Source organism: Tamandua tetradactyla, chromosome 18 (genome assembly GCF_023851605.1).
Source record: "Tamandua tetradactyla isolate mTamTet1 chromosome 18, mTamTet1.pri, whole genome shotgun sequence".
NCBI classification, from domain to species: Eukaryota; Metazoa; Chordata; class Mammalia; order Pilosa; family Myrmecophagidae; genus Tamandua; species Tamandua tetradactyla.
In genome coordinates this window covers 13,499,237-13,521,796 of record NC_135344.1, presented here as the reverse complement: position 1 = coordinate 13,521,796, position 22,560 = coordinate 13,499,237, and the positions used below count along the sequence as shown (strand labels likewise).

The following is a 22,560-nucleotide window of genomic DNA, read 5'->3' as shown; positions in this document are numbered from 1 at the left end:
TTGTCTCTGTAGTTAAATTTATTCCTAAGTATTTTATTCTTTTAGTTGCAATTGTAGATGGAATTCGTTTCTTGATTTCCCCCTCAGCTTGTTCATTGCTAGTGTATAGAAACACTACAGAGTTTTGAATGTTGATCTTGTAACCTGCTACTTTGTTGCACTCGTTTATTAGCTCTAGTAGTTTTGTTGTGGATTTTTCTGGGTTTTGGACGTATAGTATCATATCGTCTGCAAACAATGATAGTTTTACTTCTTCCTTTCCAATTTTGATGCCTTGTATTTCTTTTTCTGGTGTAATTGCTCTGGCTAGAACCTCCAATATGATGTTGAATAACAGTGGTGATAATGGACATTCTTGTCTTGTTCCTGACCTAGGGGGAAAGTTTTCAATTTTTCCCCTTTGAGGATGATATTAACTGTGAGTTTTTCATATATTCCCTCTATCATTCTAAGGAAGTTCCCTTGTATTCCTATCCTTTGAAGTGTTTTCAACAGGAAAGGATGTTGAATCTTGTCAAATGCCTTCTCTGCATCAATTGAGATGATCATGTGATTTTTCTGCTTTGATTTGTTGATATGGTGTATTACATTAATTGATTTTCTTATGTTGAACCATCCTTGCATACCTGGGATGAATCCTACTTGGTCATGATGTATAAATTCTTTTAATGTGTTGCTGGATTCGATTTGCTAGAATTTTGTTGAGAATTTTTGCATCTATATTCATTAGAGAGATTGGTCTGTAGTTTTCTTTTTTTGTAATATCTTTGCCTGGTTTTGGGATGAGGGTGATGTTGGCTTCATAGAATGAATTAGGTAGCTTTCCCTCCACTTCAATTTTTTTGAAGAGTTTGAGCAGAGTTGGCACTAATTCTTTCTGGAATGTTTGGTAGAATTCACATGTGAAGCCATCTGGTCCTGGACATTTCTTTTTGGGAAGCTTTTGAATGACTGATTCAATTTCTTTACTTGTGATTGGTTTGTTGAGATCATCTATTTCTTCTTGAGTCAAAGTTGGTTGTTCATGCCTTTCTAGGAACTTGTCCATTTCATCTACATTGTTGTATTTATTAGCGTAAAGTTGTTCATTGTATCCTGTTATTACCTCCTTTATTTCTGTGAGGTCAGTGGTTATGTCTCCTCTTCCATTTCTGATCTTATTTATTTGTATTTTCTCTCTTCTTCTTTTTGTCAATCTTGCTAAGGGCCCATCAATCTTGTTGATTTTCTCATAGAACCAACTTCTGGTCGTATTGATTTTCTCTATTGTTTTCATGTTCTCAGTTTAATTTATTTCTGCTCTAATCTTTGTTATTTCTTTCCTTTTGCTTGCTTTGGGGTTAGTTTGCTGTTCTTTCTCCAGTTCTTCCAAGTGGACAGTTAATTCCCGAATTTTGGCCCTTTCTTCTTTTCTGATATAGGCATTTAGGGCAATAAATTTCCCTCTTAGCACTGCCTTTGCTGCGTCCCATTGGTTTTGATATGTTGTGCTTTCATTTTCATTCGCCTTGAGATATTTACTAATTTCTCTTGTAATTTCTTCCTTGACCCACTGGTTGTTTAAGAGTGTGTTGTTGAGCCTCCACGTATTTGTGAATTTTCTGGCACTCTGCCTATTATTGATTTCCAACTTCATTCTTTATGATACGAGAAAGTTTTGTGTATGATTTCAATCTTTTTAAATTTGTTGAGACTTGCTTTGTGACCCAGCATATGGTCTATCTTTGAGAATGATCCATGAGCACTTGAGAAAAAGGTGTATCCTGCTGTTGTGGGGTGTAATGTCCCATAAATGTCTGTTAAGTCTAGCTCATTTATTGTAATATTCAAATTCTCTGTTTCTTTATTGATCCTCTGTCTAGATGTTCTGTCCATTGATGAGTGTGGCGAATTGAAGTCTTCAACTATTATGGTAGATGTGTCTATTTCCCTTTTCAGTAATTGCAGTGTATTCGTCACGTATTTTGGGGCATTCTGATTCGGTGCATAAGTATTTATGATTGTTATGTCTTCTTGTTTAATTGTTCCTGTTATTAGTAGATAGTGTCCTTCTTTGTCTCTTTTAACTGTTTTACATTTGAAGTCTAATTTGTTGGATATTAGTATAGCTACTCCTGCTCTTTTCTGGTTGTTATTTGCATGAAATATCTTTTCCCAACCTTTCACTTTCAACCTATGTTTATCTTTGGGTCTAAGATGTGTTTCCTGTAGATAGCATATAGAAGGATCCTGTTTTTTAATCCATTCTGCCAGTCTATGTCTTTTGATTGGGGAATTCAGTCCATTAACATTTAGTGTTATTACTCTTTGGGTAATACTTTCCTCTACCATTTTGCCTTTTGTATTATATATATCATATCTGATTTTCCTTCTTTCTACACTCTTCTCCATACCTCTCTCTTCTGTCTTTTCATATCTGACTCTAGTGCTCCCTTTAGTATTTCTTGCAGAGCTGGTCTCTTGGTCACAAATTCTCTCAGTGACTTTTTGTCTGAAAATTTTTTAATTTCTCCCTCATTTTTGAAGGACAATTTTGCTGGATATAGAAGTCTTGGTTGGCAGTTTTTCTCTTTTAGTGATTTAAATATATCATCCCACTGTCTTCTAGCTTCCATGGTTTCTGCTGAGAAATCTACACATAGTCTTATTGGGTTTCCCTTGTATGTGATGGATTGTTTTTCTCTTGCTGCTTTCAAGATCCTCTTTTCTCTTTGACCTCTGACATTCTAACTAGTAAGTGTCTTGGAGAACGCCTATTTGGATCTATTCTCTTTAGGGTGCGCTGCACTTCTTGGATCTGTAATTTTAGGTCTTTCATAAGAGTTGAGAAATTTTCAGTGATAATTTCTTCCATTAGTTTTTCTCCTCCTTTTCCCTTCTCTTCTCCTTCTGGGACACCCACAACACGTATATTTGTGCGCTTCATATTATCATTCAATTCCCTGAGCCCCTGCTCAAAGTTTTCCATTCTTTTCCCTATAGTTTCTGTTTCTTTTTGGATTTCAGATGTTCCATCCTCCATTTCACTAATTCTAGCCTCTGTCTCTTTAAATCTACCATTGTAGGTTTCCATTGTTTTTTTCATCTCTTCTACTGTATCTTTCATTCCCATAAGTTCTGTGATTTGTTTTTTCAGACTTTCCATTTCTTCTTTTTGTTCATCCCTTGCCTTCTTCATGTCCTCCTTCAATTTATTGATTTGGTTTTTGAAGAGGCTTTCCATTTCTGTTCGTATATTCAGAATTAGTTGTCTCAGGTCCTGTGTCTCATTTGAGCTATTGGTTTGTTCCTTTGACTGGGCCATATCTTCAATTTTCCTGGTGTGATTTGTTACTTTTTGCTGCCATCTGGGCATTTAATCAGATTTCCCTGAGTGTGGGACCCAGCAGGTTGAAAGACTTTCCTGTGAAGTCTCTGGGGTCTGTTTTTCTTATCCTGCCCAGTATGTGGTGCTTGTCTGTCTGTGGGTCTCACCAGCAAAAGATGTTGTGGCTCCTTTAACTTTGGAAGACTCTCGCTGCTGGGTGTGTGGTGGACACAAAGGAAAGGTTGTAGGCTGGTTTTAATGGCTTTGAATTGTGAAGTCCTGGGATCTGAATTCCTTGAGAGAGGGATTCCAACTGAGTTGCGTTTCACCCCTCCCGCGGGGAAGGTTCAGGTGGTAGAGAGCCCTGAAAGCAACCTGTTTCTGCGTTCGGGGCAGTTGTAACCTGTGTAATCCCTGCGCTGAGCCCAAAGGCAACCAGGCCTCCATAGAAACAGCCACAGAAGGCTCTGTTTCACCCCCTTTCCTCTTTTTCAGTTAGTCCAATAGGCAACTTCTGCCTTGATCAGTTTCGCCTGAGCTGAGGGCCTATTTTTAGTAGTCAGAAATTGTTCATTAATGCCACTATTGGTGTTAGGTTGGACTCAGTCTCTACTACTGTTGGAGACTCTTTCCTTTCCCTCCGGGAAGTCACCTGTGGGGGAGAGGCGCCGGCCGCTGTGGCTTGGGGAACCGCTGATCCGAGGCTCCCAGCTGGCCCGGGAAGCCGCGTGTGGGGGAGGGGCGCTGGCCAACAGCCACCACGACTTGGGGAGCTCGCCTCTCTGAGTCTCTCAGCCGGACCGGGAAGGAGGGAGGGAGGGGCGCCGGCTGCCAGCCGCCGTGGCCCGGGGAAGCACACACTGCTCGGGGACCTCACCGCAGCAGAGTCTCGCAGCCAGTCCAGCCAGTCCAGACTGGGGTACACTGTGTGTCTGGTCTCTGTCGTGGCTCTGGGAGCTATTCTGTACTGTTTCTAGTTATTTAGTAGTTGTTCTGGAGGAGGAACTAAGGCGCGCGCACCTTGCTAAGCCGCCATCTTCTCCCTGTCAACTGCCCCCTAAATATTTGTGGAGGAAATGTTTGCCTTAAATAAATTAATTCAGTTCCAACTGAATGTTTAAATATTCCTTAGTACTTTCTAGCATAAAACCGGTTTGGCAAGTGACACAATGACAATATAAACTCAAACCACCATAGTAACCTTTAAACTTATATAATTTATCTCCTTTTGGAATTATTCTGCACATTTGCTAATACCATTACCAGCATCAGTGATATTTAGCAACATGAGCAATTAACATTGAGAGAATTAGAAAAAACCTGCAGCATGGTGATTAGCTATCAGGCTTATTAATATTGCCCATAGCTATCGCCACTGCTAATGTCCTATTGACTGTGGTTCATAGAATATCTATTATCCTTAGAGTTATTTGGATGCACCTAATACATCATCCATCTTTCCGTTGTCTAGTTCCAGCTTATGTACATGTGTGACCCTTATTATTGCTAATGAGATACACATGTGTAATCACCATATGCAATATTAATTTCTGAAGAGCATAGCAGTTTCAGATGGCGAGCAAAAAGGCTGAAGAATGAATGTGACATTTTGGTTTTTTAACATATGCTTATTTATCAGAGGTAGAATTATCCATAAATCCATTTCGGTGATGGTGTTAGCAACCAATTCATTTGCTTCCTATGATCAAAATGTGTATGTTTATTTAAAAATATTATAATACTTTTATAGTTCTCTTTTCTTAAAATAATGCGTTAAAGGGGTGATGGGTGCTGTGCTGGTTTAAGCAGAAGTATGCCCCCTAAGAAAAGCCATGTTTTGATATAAATCCCATTTCTTAAATGTAGAATAATCTGTATTCAATACTGTACGTTTGAAACTGTAATGAGATCATCCCCTTGGATGATGTTATTTAGTTAAGAATGGTTGTTAAACTGGATTAGGGGATGACATGTCTCCACCCATTTGAGTGGGTCTTGATTAGTTTCTGAAGTCCTATAAAAGAGGAAACATTTTGGAGAAAGAGATTCAGAGAAAGCAGAGAATACTGCAGCACCACGAAGCAGAGTCCACCAGCCAGTGACCTTTGGAGATGAAGAAGGAAAATGCCTCCCGGGGAGCTTCATGAAATAAGAAGCCAGGAGAGAAAGCTAGTAGATGACGTCGTGCTCGCCATGTGCCCTTCCAGCCAAGAGAGAAGACCTGACTGTGTTCGCCATGTGCCTTCTCACTTGAGAGAGAAACCCTGAACTTCATCGGCCTTCTTGAACCAAAGTATCTTTCCCTGGATGCCTTTGATTGGACATTTGTATAGACTTGTTTTAATTGGGACATTTTCTCGGCCTTAGAACTGTAAACTAGCAACTCATTAAATTCCCCTTGCTAAAAGCCATTCTGTTTCTGGTATATTGCATTCCGGCAGCTAGCAAACCAGAACAGGTGCTTAGATAACCCCATAGGAGGGTGACGCAGAATTACATGGGGAATCACAATTAAGCTGTATTGAGCTCCATAGTCATTGACAGACAGAGGAAGGTAAATACTGAAATACTGCGTGGACTCCAAGACTAGGATGTGAGCAAGGCAACAAGGTATCCTGTACCGAGCCAAGATATGAGCACTGGTATAATCACCTAAAAGCTGTCTTACCAGTTTTTAGTTAATCTATGCCGAAATTCTAGAGGAACATGTAGCCTTAAGAGGTTCAGGCTCTTACCCACATCAGGGGTCACAGGGAACTTTTGTTGACCATGGATTGAGAGTGTGATTCATTATTCTTTATGTCTAGTGCTCAAAAATGCATAGAAATCCATTAGATTAGTCCATAAAGCAAATGCTTTTCAAATCTGAGGAAACTGGCAGCAGATCATGGAGCACATGTATTTTTAAGTGCTTTTCTGAGTCAGAGTAATTTGTGATGCTCTTTATCCCTTCATTTTGGATACTTTGTTTTGCCAGCTCAGAAATATGTTTCCAAGGAAATGAAAAGGTTAGGAGTCTATCATGGTGTGTCACAGAGCCTCAGTTAGAGTCGACATGTTCTGTGGGTCTGGTTAGACAACGAATAACAGCAAAACTGTGACTCTGAGCAGTAAGGTAAAGATCATGTAATTCAATGATAATATTCTGAATTTTTAGAATTCATTTATTTGTAAAATTCAATAATCACATTACTTTATTATTCTACGTAGTTCTGATTGGATAAGCAGAGATAAATGTTATTCCTATTTTATATATGAGCATATTAAAACCAAGAGACATCAAATATTGTCCTAGGTTGTTAGGTAAAAGTTATAGAATTATATAGAAAAATATAATATGCTCCTTGAGATGATTTTGAGGCTGTCTTATTCTTACTAGCTGGAAATAATCTATTGTTACTCAAAAGTTTACATTATTTTTCTGTTTCTGCTGTTAATTGGTTGAAGCTAGACAATCAAGATTAAAAACCAAATAACATTTATATTTATTAGGAGTTTTGGAATTATTTAAAGATTGCAGTAATGCTCTAAGCAGCTAATTTGAATCATTATAGATGGTTTACAAAAAATAAGGTAATAATGGTTTATAGTCTATAACTATAAATGGTTTATAGTTGTAAAACTTTAAACAAAAATGAACAAGATTAATGTTAAATATATTCAACTTTATTCTTCTATAAAATATAACATTTTAGTAAAAGAGGAATCATTTTGTTAAAAACGTGCAAATATTTTTAAATTTATTCATCTCTAGTATGTTGAATTATTAATTGAATTTGGTATTTTAAATAATCACTATTATACTTGCTAATTTTTAGAATAAAGCAAAATAAAGATGTTGATACATAAAATTGCATTCATGTTTGAAGACTGGCAATTTTCTGTTTTTTTTTTTAATGGTTTTCCAATCATCAATATGCAATTTTACCTATCAGGGTAATTTATTACAATTAGTAATCACATTGATATCATTACAAATCCATACCCTAATGTAAATCAGTAGAGATTATATTCTGAGAAGAAAGACCTTAAGAAATGAAGTTGTTGATTTTTCATTGCGCAATAGGACAAGGGGTCTGGTTTCCTGGTTCTAAACTCTATCTTAAACCAACAAAGACAGATGGATTTTATTATCGTAGGGACAATAGTTATTTCCCTGATGATAGCTTTTTCCAGTATTTAATCACATATTTAGCTAGAGAATTCATTTTTTGGTTTTGCCAAATCCATGCTCTTCTTTTCATATAGGAAGAACATCTGGTGAGTTTCACTTAAGATAACCTTTGTGCACTCAAATATTTAGTCTCTTAACCAGGTACACAAAGCTCAGTACCTCATTGATCTTATATACTCTTATTTTGTGGTACAAGTGGCTTTCCTTTGGTGCATTACAAATTTTTATACATCATTTAGCATGTACCTACTAATGGGAAATGAAAGCACTTAAAAATCAAAAGCATAAAAGCTCAATGAGGGAGACTCGGTGTTTTCTGTAAAATGCAAGGTATAAACAAATGATTTTTCCTTCCTTAAAATGTCATGTAATTTGTATGTTACATTCAGATAATAGAATTAAATATATTCACATTCATTTTTGGATTAATCTAATTAATATTTATTGCATTAACATGCAATGAACATATGGGATGTTTTCTCACCCTCCAGTAGCTTTCAAGCTAACAAGGGGAACATACATAAAGAACTCACCATAACACCATAACATGCAAAAAAATTTATTATAGAGGCATAATTCTAACAGGGATAAAAGGGAAGAAGGTAAAATATAAGAAGGTTGTTGCTGATAAGTATGATTTTCATGAGCTGGAAGGGAATGAAGGCTATCTCAGAGTGAAGGAAGGTAAAGGATATAAAGGTTTGATGCATTTTAGTTCTGGAGGTAGAGGATGACATATAAGAGATACACCATCAGCTAGAAATGAAGGGGATGAGTGAAGTGAATTAAATACAAGAGTCAATTGTACTTAAATGCAATGTACACGAAAAGAATAATGCATTCTATGTGGGAGTTTCTCTAGAGAGTAGGAAACTGAGAAACATAGTAGGAGCTGACACTATCATCAACCTCACATGTAAGCCATAGAACTTGGACAACATTTGAAAAGTAATGGGGAGCCATTGAAGTTTGTTGAGCAAGAGAACAATCTGGTAAGTCTTACAATGTAGGTATACATTATGAGCCCTGTGTAGATGAGGTTGTGGGGGAAAGACCAGAGTGAGTTGAATACTCATAAGGGAAAAAAAATGAAATTGGGCTCCTCCCTTACATCTTTTAAAAAATTTCTTAGTAGGTTATGGGCATATATATAAAAGAAAAAAACCTCTAAAACTTTTAGTAAGTCAAATATCTTCATGTTCTCATGGTAGGACTTTTGAAATAAGACATAAACATCTCTAACCAAAAAGGAAAATAGTTATAAACGTGTGATATTAAAAACTCAACATATTTTCAAAAATTAAAAATTTGATGCCCTCCCTGCCACCATAGAGCTAGGGTGACAGCACCACATGTTGATAAAGATGAAGATTGCCAAGAATTTCATGCATATCATGCACAGCTGGTAGAGGGTAAATTGGCACCATTATTTTTTAGAACAATCTGGTATTGTCTAATAAAGTTGAAAAATGCATACTCTTACACACCTGGAGAAGTTTATGTCTATATGCCCCAGGACGCATAACACAAGGATGGCCATAGCAGTGTCATTTGTGATAGAACTAAAATGGAAACAACCCCAAAGTCCATTTACAGGAGGAAGTATAAACAGATTGTGGCATATTCACACCATGTAATTCCATGCAGAAATAAAATAAACACAGTGAAACCACATACATGGATCACATATGGATAATGTTGAGTCAAAGAAGACAAACCCAAAGATACATGCAATATGGTTCTATTTATATAAAGTTAGCAGGCTGAGAAAAACAAATTGAATTGCTTAAGGATGCATATATATGTCTTAAAAGTTTGGAGAAAGGAAAGGAAGTGATTCTCATAAACCTTAGGGTCGTATTTGCCTCCCAGGAGGAGGAAGGAGGTCGTTATTGCAGAGGGAAACACCGAGGGCTTCTGGAGTGCTGGCAATAGTTTATATGGCCTGCTTGTTATTATATGACCATCTGTTTTCTATCATTTATTAAACCCTACCCCTGTATTTTATGCCTCATTCTCTATGCATTGTTTTCCTCAATAAAAATGTAAACATATAATATTGCAGTGAAACCAGTTGGTTGGCCATGGTTCTATGAAGAGTGTTGAGATCTACGCTGGGATAGTGGCACTGGAGCTGCAGAGCAAGTGACACAGAAAATGCTTAGGACTTAAATTTGACAGCTTATTCAGCTTATCAATGGTTGTGAACTTGGAGGAGAAGAACAATGAGATGCAAACTCATCTTCTGGGTTTGTGACTGACTGATGGAAGTCACACACATTGACTAATTTGTCACCATAAGGAGACTTTGAGGCGGCAGATGATACTGAAACAATAGCACTTATTCTGGGATTAAATTCATGAGACAAAGAAAGGAACAGTAAGTGTTGATTATGGAAGACAGGCCTCGTAGTTCTTCCTCTAAGTGTTGGTTTTGGAAGACAATGTGCGTGATTCTTCCTCCAATACTGAAGCAAAGAGTGGAAAGTAGAGGAAAGCATGGTGGGTGAAGTGTTTTGAATTGTGTACTCAGGTTTTGTTCTTGGCCTGCATTCTGGGGTTTGTAGACCCATTGTAAATAAGGTTTCTTTAAGATGTTACTGCAGTTAAAGATGTATCCAGTTGAATCAGGATGGACTTGAATCTGGATTCCTGGAGTCCTTTATAAACAGAGCAAAAATCAGACAGAAGCCACGGGGAGCAACCAGAAGCTGAAAGTCAACCAAACCCAGAAGAGAAAGGAGAAGATGATGCCATGCATTGCCATGTGACAGAAAGCCAAGGACCATGCGGGGTCCTCTTGGAGAAAGCATTGCTTTGCCCATGCCTCAAGTTTGCACTTCTCCTAGCCTCAAAGCCGTAAGCCAATACATTTGTGTTGTTTAAGCCATCCCATTTATAGCATTTATTTTAGCAACTGGGAAACTAAAACAGTGGGGTGCTGTCTTTCCACAAATGTCTTCTACATATATATGAGATAAAATAGCAGCTGTGCTTATCCTTATTTGTTTGGCATGCCACAGGATATCTATAGACCAGCAAAAGTGAAAAAAAGGAACTACAGACCAAATCAGAAAAGCACAATATCAATGCTCTACCACCAACTGCACAAGTTTGGATTTTAATGTGTGTGTGCTAGCTCTAATAAGCAAAACTCATTCCTTGAAACCTATAGCAGATTGTCTTGAACCTTAAGTTGTATCCTCTACCCACATTTGATCTAAGTTGACTCTGGTGGTCAATTTCATGCAAGCTCATTTACGCCTTGCACTGGCAGTGCCTGTGTGTGGCAGAATTCTAATTTGTTCCCTGAGATTTCTCATTCCCCTGGTGTGCACACCTTGCACAAACCCCTGGGTGGACATGTGGATTTCACGCCTATGATTCTAGTATAATATGCAGTTGTCTTTAAGATACAGGGTATCGATAAGCCTATCCCAGAATTTTATCTGACTGTAGCAAAAGGGGAAGTTTGAAAGTTGAGGCACAGGAAGGATGGGACGCACCATTGTTGCTTTGAGGACAGAGGGGGCCATGTGTCTGGGAGCTCAGGGTGGATTCTAGAAGCTGAGAGTGGCCCTGCCTGACATTGAGCAAGGAGTTAGGGACCTGAGTCCACCACTGCAGGGAACAGAATTCTGCCAACCACCTAAATGAGTTTGGAGGCATGTTTTCCTAGAGCCCCCAGATGAAAGCTCAGCTCCACGACAGTGTGACTTCAGCCTTGTGAAAACCTGAGCAGAGAAACCCAACAATGCTGAACCCGACTTCTGACCTACAGTACTGTGAGCTAATAAAAGGATGTTGTTTTAAGCCACAGAGTTTGTGGGAATTTGTTATGCAGCAATACAAATGAACACAGGGTTCAATCTTAAATACACACTACACATTCTCTTTTCCTCCAGAGCTGCAGCCTGGTTATCTCCCAAGCAGGTTCAGCCTACAAGTGCAGGGGGCTTAGCATCTCCAGGGGCATCCCTCAACCATCAGGGCATGGTGACCAGTGGCTGCCATCTGAGTGCCAGGCTGCAGCAGCAGCTAACCAGGAAAAACACTTTCCATGATGTGTCAGTTCGAAAGGATGTATATACTCTAGAAAAACCGTGTTTTAATCCTAATCCCATTTTGTAAAAGCAGCTCAGTTTACCTCATCTCAACACTTACAGCTTGGCCCAGGCCTTTGGAGATGCAGAAAGGAATCACTCTGGGGAAAGTTGTTGGAACCCACAGGCCTGGAGAGCAGGCCAATAGAGATCGCCCTGTGCCTTCCCACGTAAGAAAGCACCTCAGTTGAAAGTTAGCTGCCTATTCTCTGAAGAACTATCCATTTTTAACTAAATAAACCCCCTTTTATTAAAAGCCAATCCATCTCTGGTGTGTTGCATTCTGGCAGCTAGCAAACTAGAACACATCACAACCACAGAGCCGCAAGCAGAAATAAAGAGGCCTCTTAAGAATGAAGCTTGGAAATGGTGGCATGCTACTTTCACCCAGATTCCACTGACAAAGCAAGTAGCATGGTGACATCCAGTGAGCTGGGGACATGAACTCTGTGCACACACTCTCCTGCTAAAGGGGAGGGAAGAAGTATTGCTACTAATTCTATCTTTCACCAAAACTAAACTAGATCATCTTTCTCCCAACAAAACTTGGAGTATTTTTGATGATTCCATTTATTCTAATTTGTCTCCCATAATTTAAGTGGGAGACAAAAAGTGGTTCCTTCACTTTTGGGGTGGGGTGGGGTGACTGATAAATTTATTTACAAGAGCCAATAAAATTGTGTAATGTTTTCTTTAAATGCAAAATTGAAATGATATTTGGAAAGTCAGATATATGTTGATTCATAAGAGCCAGGCTTTGTAGAAAGCAGATTCTCTGCAAATTGGAAAGGCTAAGTGTTACAAATTAAGAGCCAAACCCAGAGTACTGAGCATAGAGTTTTACACTACCAAGGGAAGAGTATTTGATATTGTGAAATAAGTATTGCTTTACAATGAAAACCAGAAAAGATCACTCAATGGGTTAGAAGAGATGATTCTGGGGGGACCTATGGCTGGTGGTGGTATGAAGTTAAGAGTGGGGAGAAGATAGATTCAGGGGGATTCTGAGATTAGTGGTGCCTGGCCTTCTAGACTATAAGAGGCAAAACAACATAAAAGCTGTTTAAAGTAACAAAGGCCGGGAGAGGCTGTTTTGGCAGATGGGCCTTGGGACAGAATCATCAAATGTGACACCTTCCAGGGTGGTGTGGTAAAAGTGGCCAGAGCTCCCAGGCCCCATGCCTTGGGTCAAGATGAGGAAGACATAGAGTGTGTGCCAAACCCAATCCCTTTCTCCCTGGGATTGAGGTGACCCCATAAAAAAGGAAAAGAGAAGGAGGCGGGAGAAAATTTATTTATCACATGGGTCACATGGGGCAAGCTTTCAAAAACGGGTGGGGACCAAAGGGCACTGCAGAAGGAGGAGGTAATGTCTGGAGGGTAGGGCCTTTAGAGCTACTCAGATCTGTGGCTGGGAATACATGTGAATATCTGCCAAAAGAATCTGAATGTTCAACCGAGGAATGACTGAGTTTCCTTGAATTGGCAAAAATGAAAGATTTTTGCAGTCAGTGAGAATAGGTGTCAAAGTGGAAGTCACCTAGAAGTTGAGTTTATTCATCAAGAAGTAGGGAAATGTACAATTCTGCACACATTAAGTCCTGATTCTGAACTATAAAAACACACACATACCCTTTGGAGGTAAGAATTCTCAAGATGCGTATTCTTACATGCCTGGTCAGAGTCTCTTAAGGCACTGTCTCTTCTGTTTATAACATTTTAGAAGTATCGTTTCACCTTGCAGTTGCTTTGATCTTCCTTGTTTCAGGCTATGCATTTCCAAGATTAGAGATTAATGTAACAGAGTACAAAATCAAATCTAATGAGGAGCAGAATCAAATTCTTCTCCCATGCTATCAGCTGGCCAGCCAAGAGTTCTGCCCCCACCCCCAGGTTTGAACAAGATTCTAACACTCAACAGAAGAAAGATTTGTTCATTCAAGTGTACATATTTTACCCAACTCTTTCTTGTTGCCAGCACAAGGTGAAATGGAAAGTTGGAAATAATCCTGAATAGCTGGTCAGCATAGGCAGCCAAACCAGATAATTAAGACAAAACCATACTCAGCACCGTATTCTTAGAACTTGTGGAGCAGAAATTATCTGCAGCTGTGGACAGCTTCTAATATTTAAGCAATGAACACAAATTCTCCTTTTGAACCAAACTGTCCAGCTTGGCTCTCCTCATAAGCTCTAAGGCCAACTTTCCATTTTGCTTTGTGCCTTCCAGGGTTGGTCAGAATCTTCTTGCCTGCTAGGAAACTAGGTAATTTTACTTCTCAATTTTGCAACTAATGCTGAACTATTTAATACATTTTTTATTATTTTATTGAGATATATTATCAACTGATAAATCATTGAAATCATCAAATAATAATTTTATGTTATTTCAAAATTAAGATTTAGAATTAGCCAAGCCAAGGAAAGGGCTGCTAAGACTGGAATAGAGGCAGCTATTTCTTGATCTCTATAAACACATTCATTAAAAGAACAGCTTTAATATTTTGTGCAGGAGAGGTAACTAGTACACTCTCCAAGAGATGTCTATAGTTAATAGATACAATTTCTTGGAGAAAGAATAAAAAAGGAGGTGAAACATTTTTAAAAAATACAGAGCACAAACTGAGTCTGGGAGAGTAAGTTAAAGCTTTCTGGTAAGTGAAAAACAGCGTATGAATGTTACAAAGTTTTGATTCCTGGGACAGAGACCATGAAAAATAGAATATAAAAAAGTTTAAAAATGAAAGAAAATATTTAATCAATAGAGTATGCCATCAAAAATATACCAAATAGCTATAAGAACACCTTCCAAAGTAGTTTAATGTATTTTTGTTTGGGAAAGCAAATTCTTCAAAACTAGAAAAGAAATGCCAAGACAAGGGAATCGGATTGAGTTGCTCCCTTAAATTTTAAACCTGCTCATTGTTTTCAGTGTTAGAGCTGTAGAAATGTCTACAGCTGTAAACAATTTGTACTACAAAAGCTCCAGGAATGAGGCTGATTGAAACACTAGTAACAGCTGGAGGAGAGCCAGGGAGAAACAGAAGGCTAATTTGACAGGTCCTGCAGTATCCAAAAATTTAGTTTGCTTCATATGTAGTAATGAGCAGAGAAAATGTATCCATAATGAAAGTTTTAAAGTTAATTTTCTGTCTTTATTTTTACCATACCATTTTTATTTAAATGAACCTACTAAAATTTTGGGGAAAAAAATAAAAATCTCATCTCATATTCGCATCTTAATATAAATTTATTTTAATGGTAGATTAATACTATACTATGATCTCCACACCCCAGAGGCTCTATTTAACTATATTTCTTCAAATTGAATATAATCTTTCTCTTTAATAAAAATTATATTTTTTCAAGTATATCTAAAGGTAAAGCATATATTATTTCGGATATCATCAACAGTGAAGATTTTGAGAATTATAAGTTTTTGATTTTACAAGGTAGTTGTCTGAAATATAAGCATAGTTGATATTGACTGGTTTTAAAAATACCTGGATGGATCGCTTCTCGGCCTTTTGACTAAGACCAAGTGTAGTATCTGTTCTTATCAGTTTAATATCTGATACGTCCTCTATCCGAGGACAATATATTAAATGGATTTTTGTAGTTGGGAGATGGAATAGGAGTTTGCTCCATCCACTCCACGTATCAGCCTGGTGTTGCAGTACTTCCAGGAACAGTGCATCCCCCTCGGGGGAATAATAAATGTATAAAAAGTTAAAAAAAAAAAAATACCTGGATGGAAAAAAAACCAAGATGGCATGACTGCATTTCATATTAGCAAAACACTTATTTTTGACTAGATGTTTCCTTCTGCAAACATCCATTCCCTTCTATAAATAATTAAAACAAAGCAGTTATTCTAGTCAAATACCATATCTGTCAATTCGATCATGAATTTTGCCCAACATTGAAATATGGCTTGTCTTCAAGAGACATTTGCAAAATGTGGATCTTAAAGTGGTCTGGTCAGACAAGCACTGGCCTGATCGTTGCTGCAAGGATATTTCGTGGCTGTTTGAAAGCCAGAAGCCTGATTTATTAACTCATCAGTCAGGTGGTTGCAGCAGTAGGTGATTACATCTACGGTCAACTAAGGGCGTGCCTCCCGCAAATGAGAGAATCCAATCAGCTGGGTTTGATCTAATCAGCTGAAGACTTTAAAGGGAGAAGAAAAAATGTTCGCTGCTTTTTTTCCAGCCAGCGAGGCTCTCCTGTGGGGCTCATGGAGGACTTCCATAGACGTCGCCAGCTTTGTGGCCTGCCCTGTGGATTCTGGACTCTTGCATCCCCATGGTCGTGTGAGGCACTTTTATAAATCTCATATTTACAGACATCTCCTGTTGTTTCTGTTTCTCTGAAGACCCCTGACAAACGTGGTATCCGTTATATTTGTTGAGGTGTTAATAAAAAGAGACCATGATGTCATTAGTTTAAGCAATCTGAGGAAAAGTAGTGTCAGAATTTTGAAGAATTGCATTCCATTTTGGAGCACATAGGGAGGGTATATGAAGAAGCAGCATTTTACATGTGGCATTTCCTTAATTTTGGTAGAGGTTATTCTGAATAGTAGGAAGATGCTTTACGTCTTCCTGTTTAATGAAATGCACTCTGAGAACTAGACAGCCAGCCTTATAAATATTGTTCACAAATACTGAGGCTTCAACTTCCAATATCTAGGTAAACAAAGAAGGAAAAGATCAAAAGTACACTCTGGCAGTAAATCTTTGTGCTCAAATCATGTGAGTGAGCATTTATATAGCTGTTTGAGCTGGCAGTGTAGCAGGAAATTATGGCAAGTATCACTCTCATTAGATAAGGATTATAAAAGTATGACAATAGGAAAACTAGTAGTAATGCACCCTGGGAATTATATCTCTTCCTTGTCTTACATGGTAGATTACTTAAGGCAATTGGGATGTATAAGAAAAGAAGCAAAGATTTATTTCTATTTTTAGATCCCATCTTTCTTAAATTTGTATTTTCATAGAACTTTAATAATGTGCAGCCCATTTTTTAACCTCAGTAGAAAATACTCTATTTTATAAATAAATGCATTTACTTATTCTGAAAATAATTTGCTGAAGGTTGCATAATTAAAAGTGTTTGGAAACCACTGAAGGAGAGAAGAAGAAAATCATGCAGTGAGAGGAGGAAAAACAATAAAAATATCACAGAATACAGAGATGAGTTATGTTAAATAATCATACAGAGGTCTGAGCTTGTTCAGAAGGAGGTCTGATAACTTAGGCTGCTTCACACAAGGGCTAATTTTCTTTTTATCTAGCAGGTTTATTGAGATATACATACTATGAAATACAGTAATTTAAAGTTTACTTTCCATGGATTTAGCATATGGCACACAGATAGGCAATCATCACCACAAGTGGTTTTAGAACATTTTCTCCACCCAAAAAAAGAACTTGGTAGCAGTAATTTCCCATTTCCCCCACCTCAACTCTAGGCAAACAGTAGTGTACTTTCTGTCTCTGTATATTTACTTTTTTTCTGGAATTTTTTAATAAATGGGGTCATGCAATATGTCCTCTTCTTTCACTGGCTTCGTTGACTTAGCATAGTGTTTTCAAGCTTCATCCATGTTGCAGCATGCATCGTTATTTTTAATTGCTGACTAATATTCCAATGTGTGAATATGTGACATTTTGTTTATCCATTCATCAGTTACTGGAATTGGGGTTGTTTCCATCCTTGGGCTCGTATGACTAATGCTGAACAGTGGAGTAGAAGTTTTTGAGTGGAGATGTTTTCCTTTCTCTTCGATATCTGCCTGGGAGTGGAATTGCTGGGGAATATGGTAACTCTATGTTTAAATTTAAGAGGAATGCATCACTTTACATTCCTATTAGCAGTGTATCAGGGTTCCATTTGCTCCACATCTTTGCCAAAACCTAACTGTCTTTTTCATTCTAGCTGTCCTAGTGGGTATGAAGTAAAGTGGTGTCTCACTGTAGTTTGATTTGTATTTCGCTGATAGCTAATGGTGTTGCTCCTTCCTGGTAGAGTTCGGAGATAGGAAAACAATGAGAAGACCCTCATGTCTGTCATTGGGACAAATCCCAGTCAGATCAAACATGAGTCCTTGGGAACAAGGCCTACTCTGCTCCCCCAGAACCACGTCCCCATGTTGGCAATGCTTGCTGCCGTCTTCACGACCTCCACTGGACTTCAGATGATAGTGAGGCTCGAGTGAGTTAAAATGCCACAAAGTTCTCCCATTCCATGTCTTTCTCTTGGTTAAGTGTATGACTGGCTGCTGTAAATCTTTTGCTCTCATCTACATATAGAATAAGGGTAATTCTGGCAGCTGTTACCACATCATTCAGCATTTGTTGGGAGGGATAGGCCAGAAGTTGTCTACTCCACCATTCTTGCAGACATCCCTTTGTTCAGAAACAGTTTGCATTCACTCTGAATGTGTGTCCTGCTGCCAATCTACACTGGCTCTTCCAACTTGTATCATAACATTGTCAGAAGAGACCTGGAGTAGTCTCCAAACAGTAGCACTCTGCAAATCAGAGTAGGAGAGCAGGAAGTGGCTGCTGTATTGGGGGCCTCACTAGGACACAAGCTGGACGGAAGGCGGAAGAACAACACCGTGAAGATTTGGGGGCGGCTCATCACATTAGCAAAAGCTTCAGTCCACAGGACACCGCGTTCAGATTATGGCACCTTGCACCTCCCAGCATGATAAAATGATTTATCTGTACCTGTCTGTTTATCCTCTGCTGCAATTCGCTGGCAATGTCTGGAAAGACACCAAGCAAACTGATCTCATTTCTTCTCTGGTCATGGAAAATCATGGATGATAGTCTTTTTGCTTATTTATATTTTCTGATATCTTTAAAATAAATATCTACTACTTACATAATAAATATTATATTTAGACAAAAACACTTTTAAGTTCTCAGCAAATTAATAAGAGAAGAATGCGAGGGTGAAGAGTAGGAATGTTGGACAGATGATTTTTCCTCACTAAGGTCCAGATTCTTTATCTGTAAGAGAAGACATTTTCTGGATTAGTTGTTTTCTAAAGTGTTCCTTAGAGTCTGGGGATCCTATGATGACTCCCACAGGCCGTTGCTGGAGGAAATGGGAGGTGAAAACAGTCTCCGAGTGGGGCTGGTGTCCAGGCCTCCTCCACATATTAATGGGAGAAGTTCAAGTTAGACGTGGATGACATTATTATTTTGTTATTTTTCGTATTGCCTAGAACTTGATCTGAACTGGGCCTGTATAATGAGTTAAGAAGTAAATAGCAGATAAAAGTGCATGATTATATGTATTTCTAAAGGTTTTTATAATAAAATCTGTTTCTCAGCCCTTGTAGACTATTTTTAATGAATGGTAACACATATTAGTTCTAATCTTTTTTTTTTTTCCATGGGCAGGCACCAGGAATCGAACCCGGGTCTCCAGCATGGCAGGCTAGAGCTCTGCCTGCTGAGCCAAGGTGGCCCGCCCTAGTTCTAATTTTTAATATCTAGAAATATTATAACTAGAATAATAGTCATTGAGATATTCTTCAGGGTTTCTGGAAATAAAGAGATAAAGGAGTTTATAAATACTAAAACTACCTTTAGTATAACAATGGTGTTTACAATCTCTGTCATTTAACAAGAAAGGTAGATTTTCTCTGGTTTGAACTCATAGGAATGTAATTTCTATTTGAAGAAACAATGGTAGCCCAATTTTTATACCAAACATTTATTCATTATTGGATTTTTCCAATAATGTTTACAGGCCCAGTTTTAGAAAGTTTTTATTTTTCTACCTCAAGGATTTAGATGAAATTGATCTCTTTCCTTGGCTTAATATCAGAAGCTTCTATTTTTGTTTATTTGGGGTATTTTGAAATTCATGAAAAAAATCACATTTACATCTCTATGTCCATATCCTGGAATATAATCATCTTTCAAAAATACTACTTTAAAAAATATGAGGGTGGGCAATGGTGGCTCAGTGACAGAGTTCTCACCTGCCATGCCAGAGACCTGGGTTCGATTCCCGGTGCCTGCCTATGTAAAAAAAAAACTAAAAAATATGAAACTCAATTCTTCTTTCTTTTCTCTCCCACAGTTTTCGGAAGGCGGTATAAGTTATGCCAGGGTACTGAGAAATATATGATGGAATGTTAGTGCCATTATTTAGTTAACTAATGATTCCATGTATTTTTTCCTGGGTGCATGGTCTGGGAATGGAACATGGAAGGCTAGCATTCTACTGCTGAATCACCTGTGCACCCACCCTACATTTAATTTTTATTTCAATTACATGGATGCTTTTTTATTACTTTGGTTTTACATTACAGTTTTAGCATTCTGGACATGTTTGATCTGGTTCAGAGCTGTCTTTCCTTTGTAACTCCCTAATTTCTTATGGTTAGAAAAAAACAGATTGAATTCATCAATATTGATTAACCAGAATGAAAATGAAACCCTGAGGGCAATTTGATCTATCTTTTTAGACAAACCATGACTCTGACAATATAAAAAAACAAAAACAAAAGGTAAGACAATATTTAATCACAGACTTGATTAATTAGAGTGAAAACCAAAAAATTCAACTGCATGTGAGGGCATAATTTTTCAGCATAGTTGAATCTATATTGTTGTTATTATTGATATTCTGCCACTTACTCAGTGTTTACTATGTGCCAGGCTCTGGATTCTGTTTGGCAGATTCAAAGTAATCTCAAGACAGTGTATTGGCCTCATTCTGGGGAGGAAGTGACTGGGGTTCAGTGGGGGTTGCTGGGAGGGTGCAAGCCTTTGCTCTCGGGTTTCACCCCCCAAGTGCCTCTAGGGGTGTGGGCTGTTCCCAGGCAGGTTCCCCGGTTGTGACGCGTGGTACAGAGCAGGTGCACGAGCTCTGACCCCCGCAGCCTAAAAGGAAGAAGGCCTTTTATTCTTGAGTGGATCCCTTTAGTGGATTTCATTCTAGTGGGGATTTCTTTTCTTTTTTCTTCAGCCTCCTTTGCAGCTCTGAAGGATCCTAAACTGTGTTACGCCTCTCTTCCTGTCCCAGCTTCTCATGCTAGGAACCTCATGGGGAAGGTGATTTATTTTATTTCGATGTCGTTTCCTAAGGCAGGCAACTGTCTTTGGAGGAGTCGCACTGTGTGCTGGGCAGGAGTTCAGGGACGAGCCTGGAGCTCGCTGCCTGCAGGTCTGGGTTGGCTCTGTGGGTGGATTTCTCCAGGAGGCTCTGGGGAGAATGACTGTCACCTTCTGGCGGTCTGCTCTCTTGGGTATTGCTCTCGTGATTTGGTTTCCCTGTCACCTGACCCATATGCTTTTGATGTTAGAAATTGCCAAAAACATCTTGTCTAACATAAGCACTCTTTCTTGATTTCAGTACTGTAGTGGGTTTATTTTTTGACCAGCACCACCACCAGAAAATTTTATGTTTGTCAATGAGATTTGGGGTGTGGGTACAGGAAAATATATATGCTGAGTCTACTAATTTAAACTGATGTCTGCTGAGAGCATCGATGGGTTTTTTTTTTTTTAAATAACTTGTCTTGTGTTTAAAAATTGATATTCAATTCAAAACTCCCATTTTTCCCCTGTTCTTCTCCAAGGAAAATTTTATAAGCATTCTAGGGGTGCTTTGTTGAATTCTTTTCTCCCATCTCATTTTTAGGAATTCTTTTTTACTTGAACTATATTGATTTATCATAAATATATCTAAAATTTCAATATTTGGTAAGAGACCTAAAACCTACCATATCAGAATAATAATGCATATTCTAAATAATTCAAATAATAATTTAATATAGTATTTTAAGAATCCATGCGTATAGTAAACTCAGTCTTGTTTGTATTAAAGATTATGTCTGCCATTAAAGTATTATTTATAGACAGTCTTATAACATGGGAAAATAACACTAATTATAATTATACACACACACACATTTTAATATCTCAACACACGTGTTTTTATTTCCCACATTCTCCTTTAGTTAAGTAAATTGTATATCATAGAAAGCAAGCTGACATCAAGAACAAAACGGGGTCCCTTAAGACTTGGTTCAGATTTCCCATAAGGAAGTAAGCTATCCTATAAAGCATTACTGTTTTGCTAAATTTTATTGTGTACTGTTCATAGTTGGGATATATTACCAAAACAATGACAATCCCTTACTATATATGGAAATTACATCTTTTTTTTCTTTCACAAATTATAGATAATTAAAAAAAATTCGAAAGAGGTTATTAGCATAAAATAGGGACCAATCAGGAGGGCAAAAGGAAAAGCCTGCCATGTGGGGAAAATTCATTCATATGCCTCAGCATGTAGTGGTTTAACATTGGTGCCAAGAATATTTATTAAAATTAATCAGAACAATTATGCACTGAGGAAGATTAGTTCTGCTTTTAAGGAGATTATTTGGTAAAGGCTGTCCAAGTGGTTTTAAGGATTCAGAAGCATGATGTTTTCTCAATCACTTAATTAGTAATGTACATTTTCCTTTATGTTATATTCTACACGATGAGTGTGTAGATTGCTTTTCCTTAGTAAGGACAACAAGTTAACTTGTAATTTAGTATAGTTCCAACAGTAAACACTTTTTATCAACATAGTAAACAAGATATATTCTTCTGAAAAAACAAAGCGTAGCTTGATCAATCTAGAGAGGCTTTTGTGTTTCTCCATGTATGGCTTAACCATGATAATTCTGGAGTTAGAACTGCTGAAAAAAAATCACACCGTTAGACAGCATCCCTGCATTAGAAGTATGCTTTGTAACATTTTTGCTTTCTTTCCTTATACATTTGATACCCAATGCATGCTTCATGTGGGGCAGTGTTTGAAAGGTGTGAGAAGTGCGGCTGTGCATATGTCAGACACACACAGAGAGAGACAGGGAGATGAAGGCAGTTGGTGATGTAGCATGATGCATCTTAGCAATTATCTGGCCTAATTTCCTCACTATGTGTTGG

The 22,560-nt window shown here is 38.0% G+C and overlaps 1 non-coding gene across 1 annotated transcript; it reads left to right on the top strand.

The window, feature by feature from the left end:
- The first annotated feature begins 15,095 nt into the window (after window positions 1–15,095).
- LOC143662863 (U2 spliceosomal RNA) lies at window positions 15,096–15,286 on the top strand. The gene has a single exon (XR_013165631.1). It is a non-coding gene; the product is annotated as a U2 spliceosomal RNA (small nuclear RNA).
- The last annotated feature ends 7,274 nt before the right edge of the window (window positions 15,287–22,560 follow it).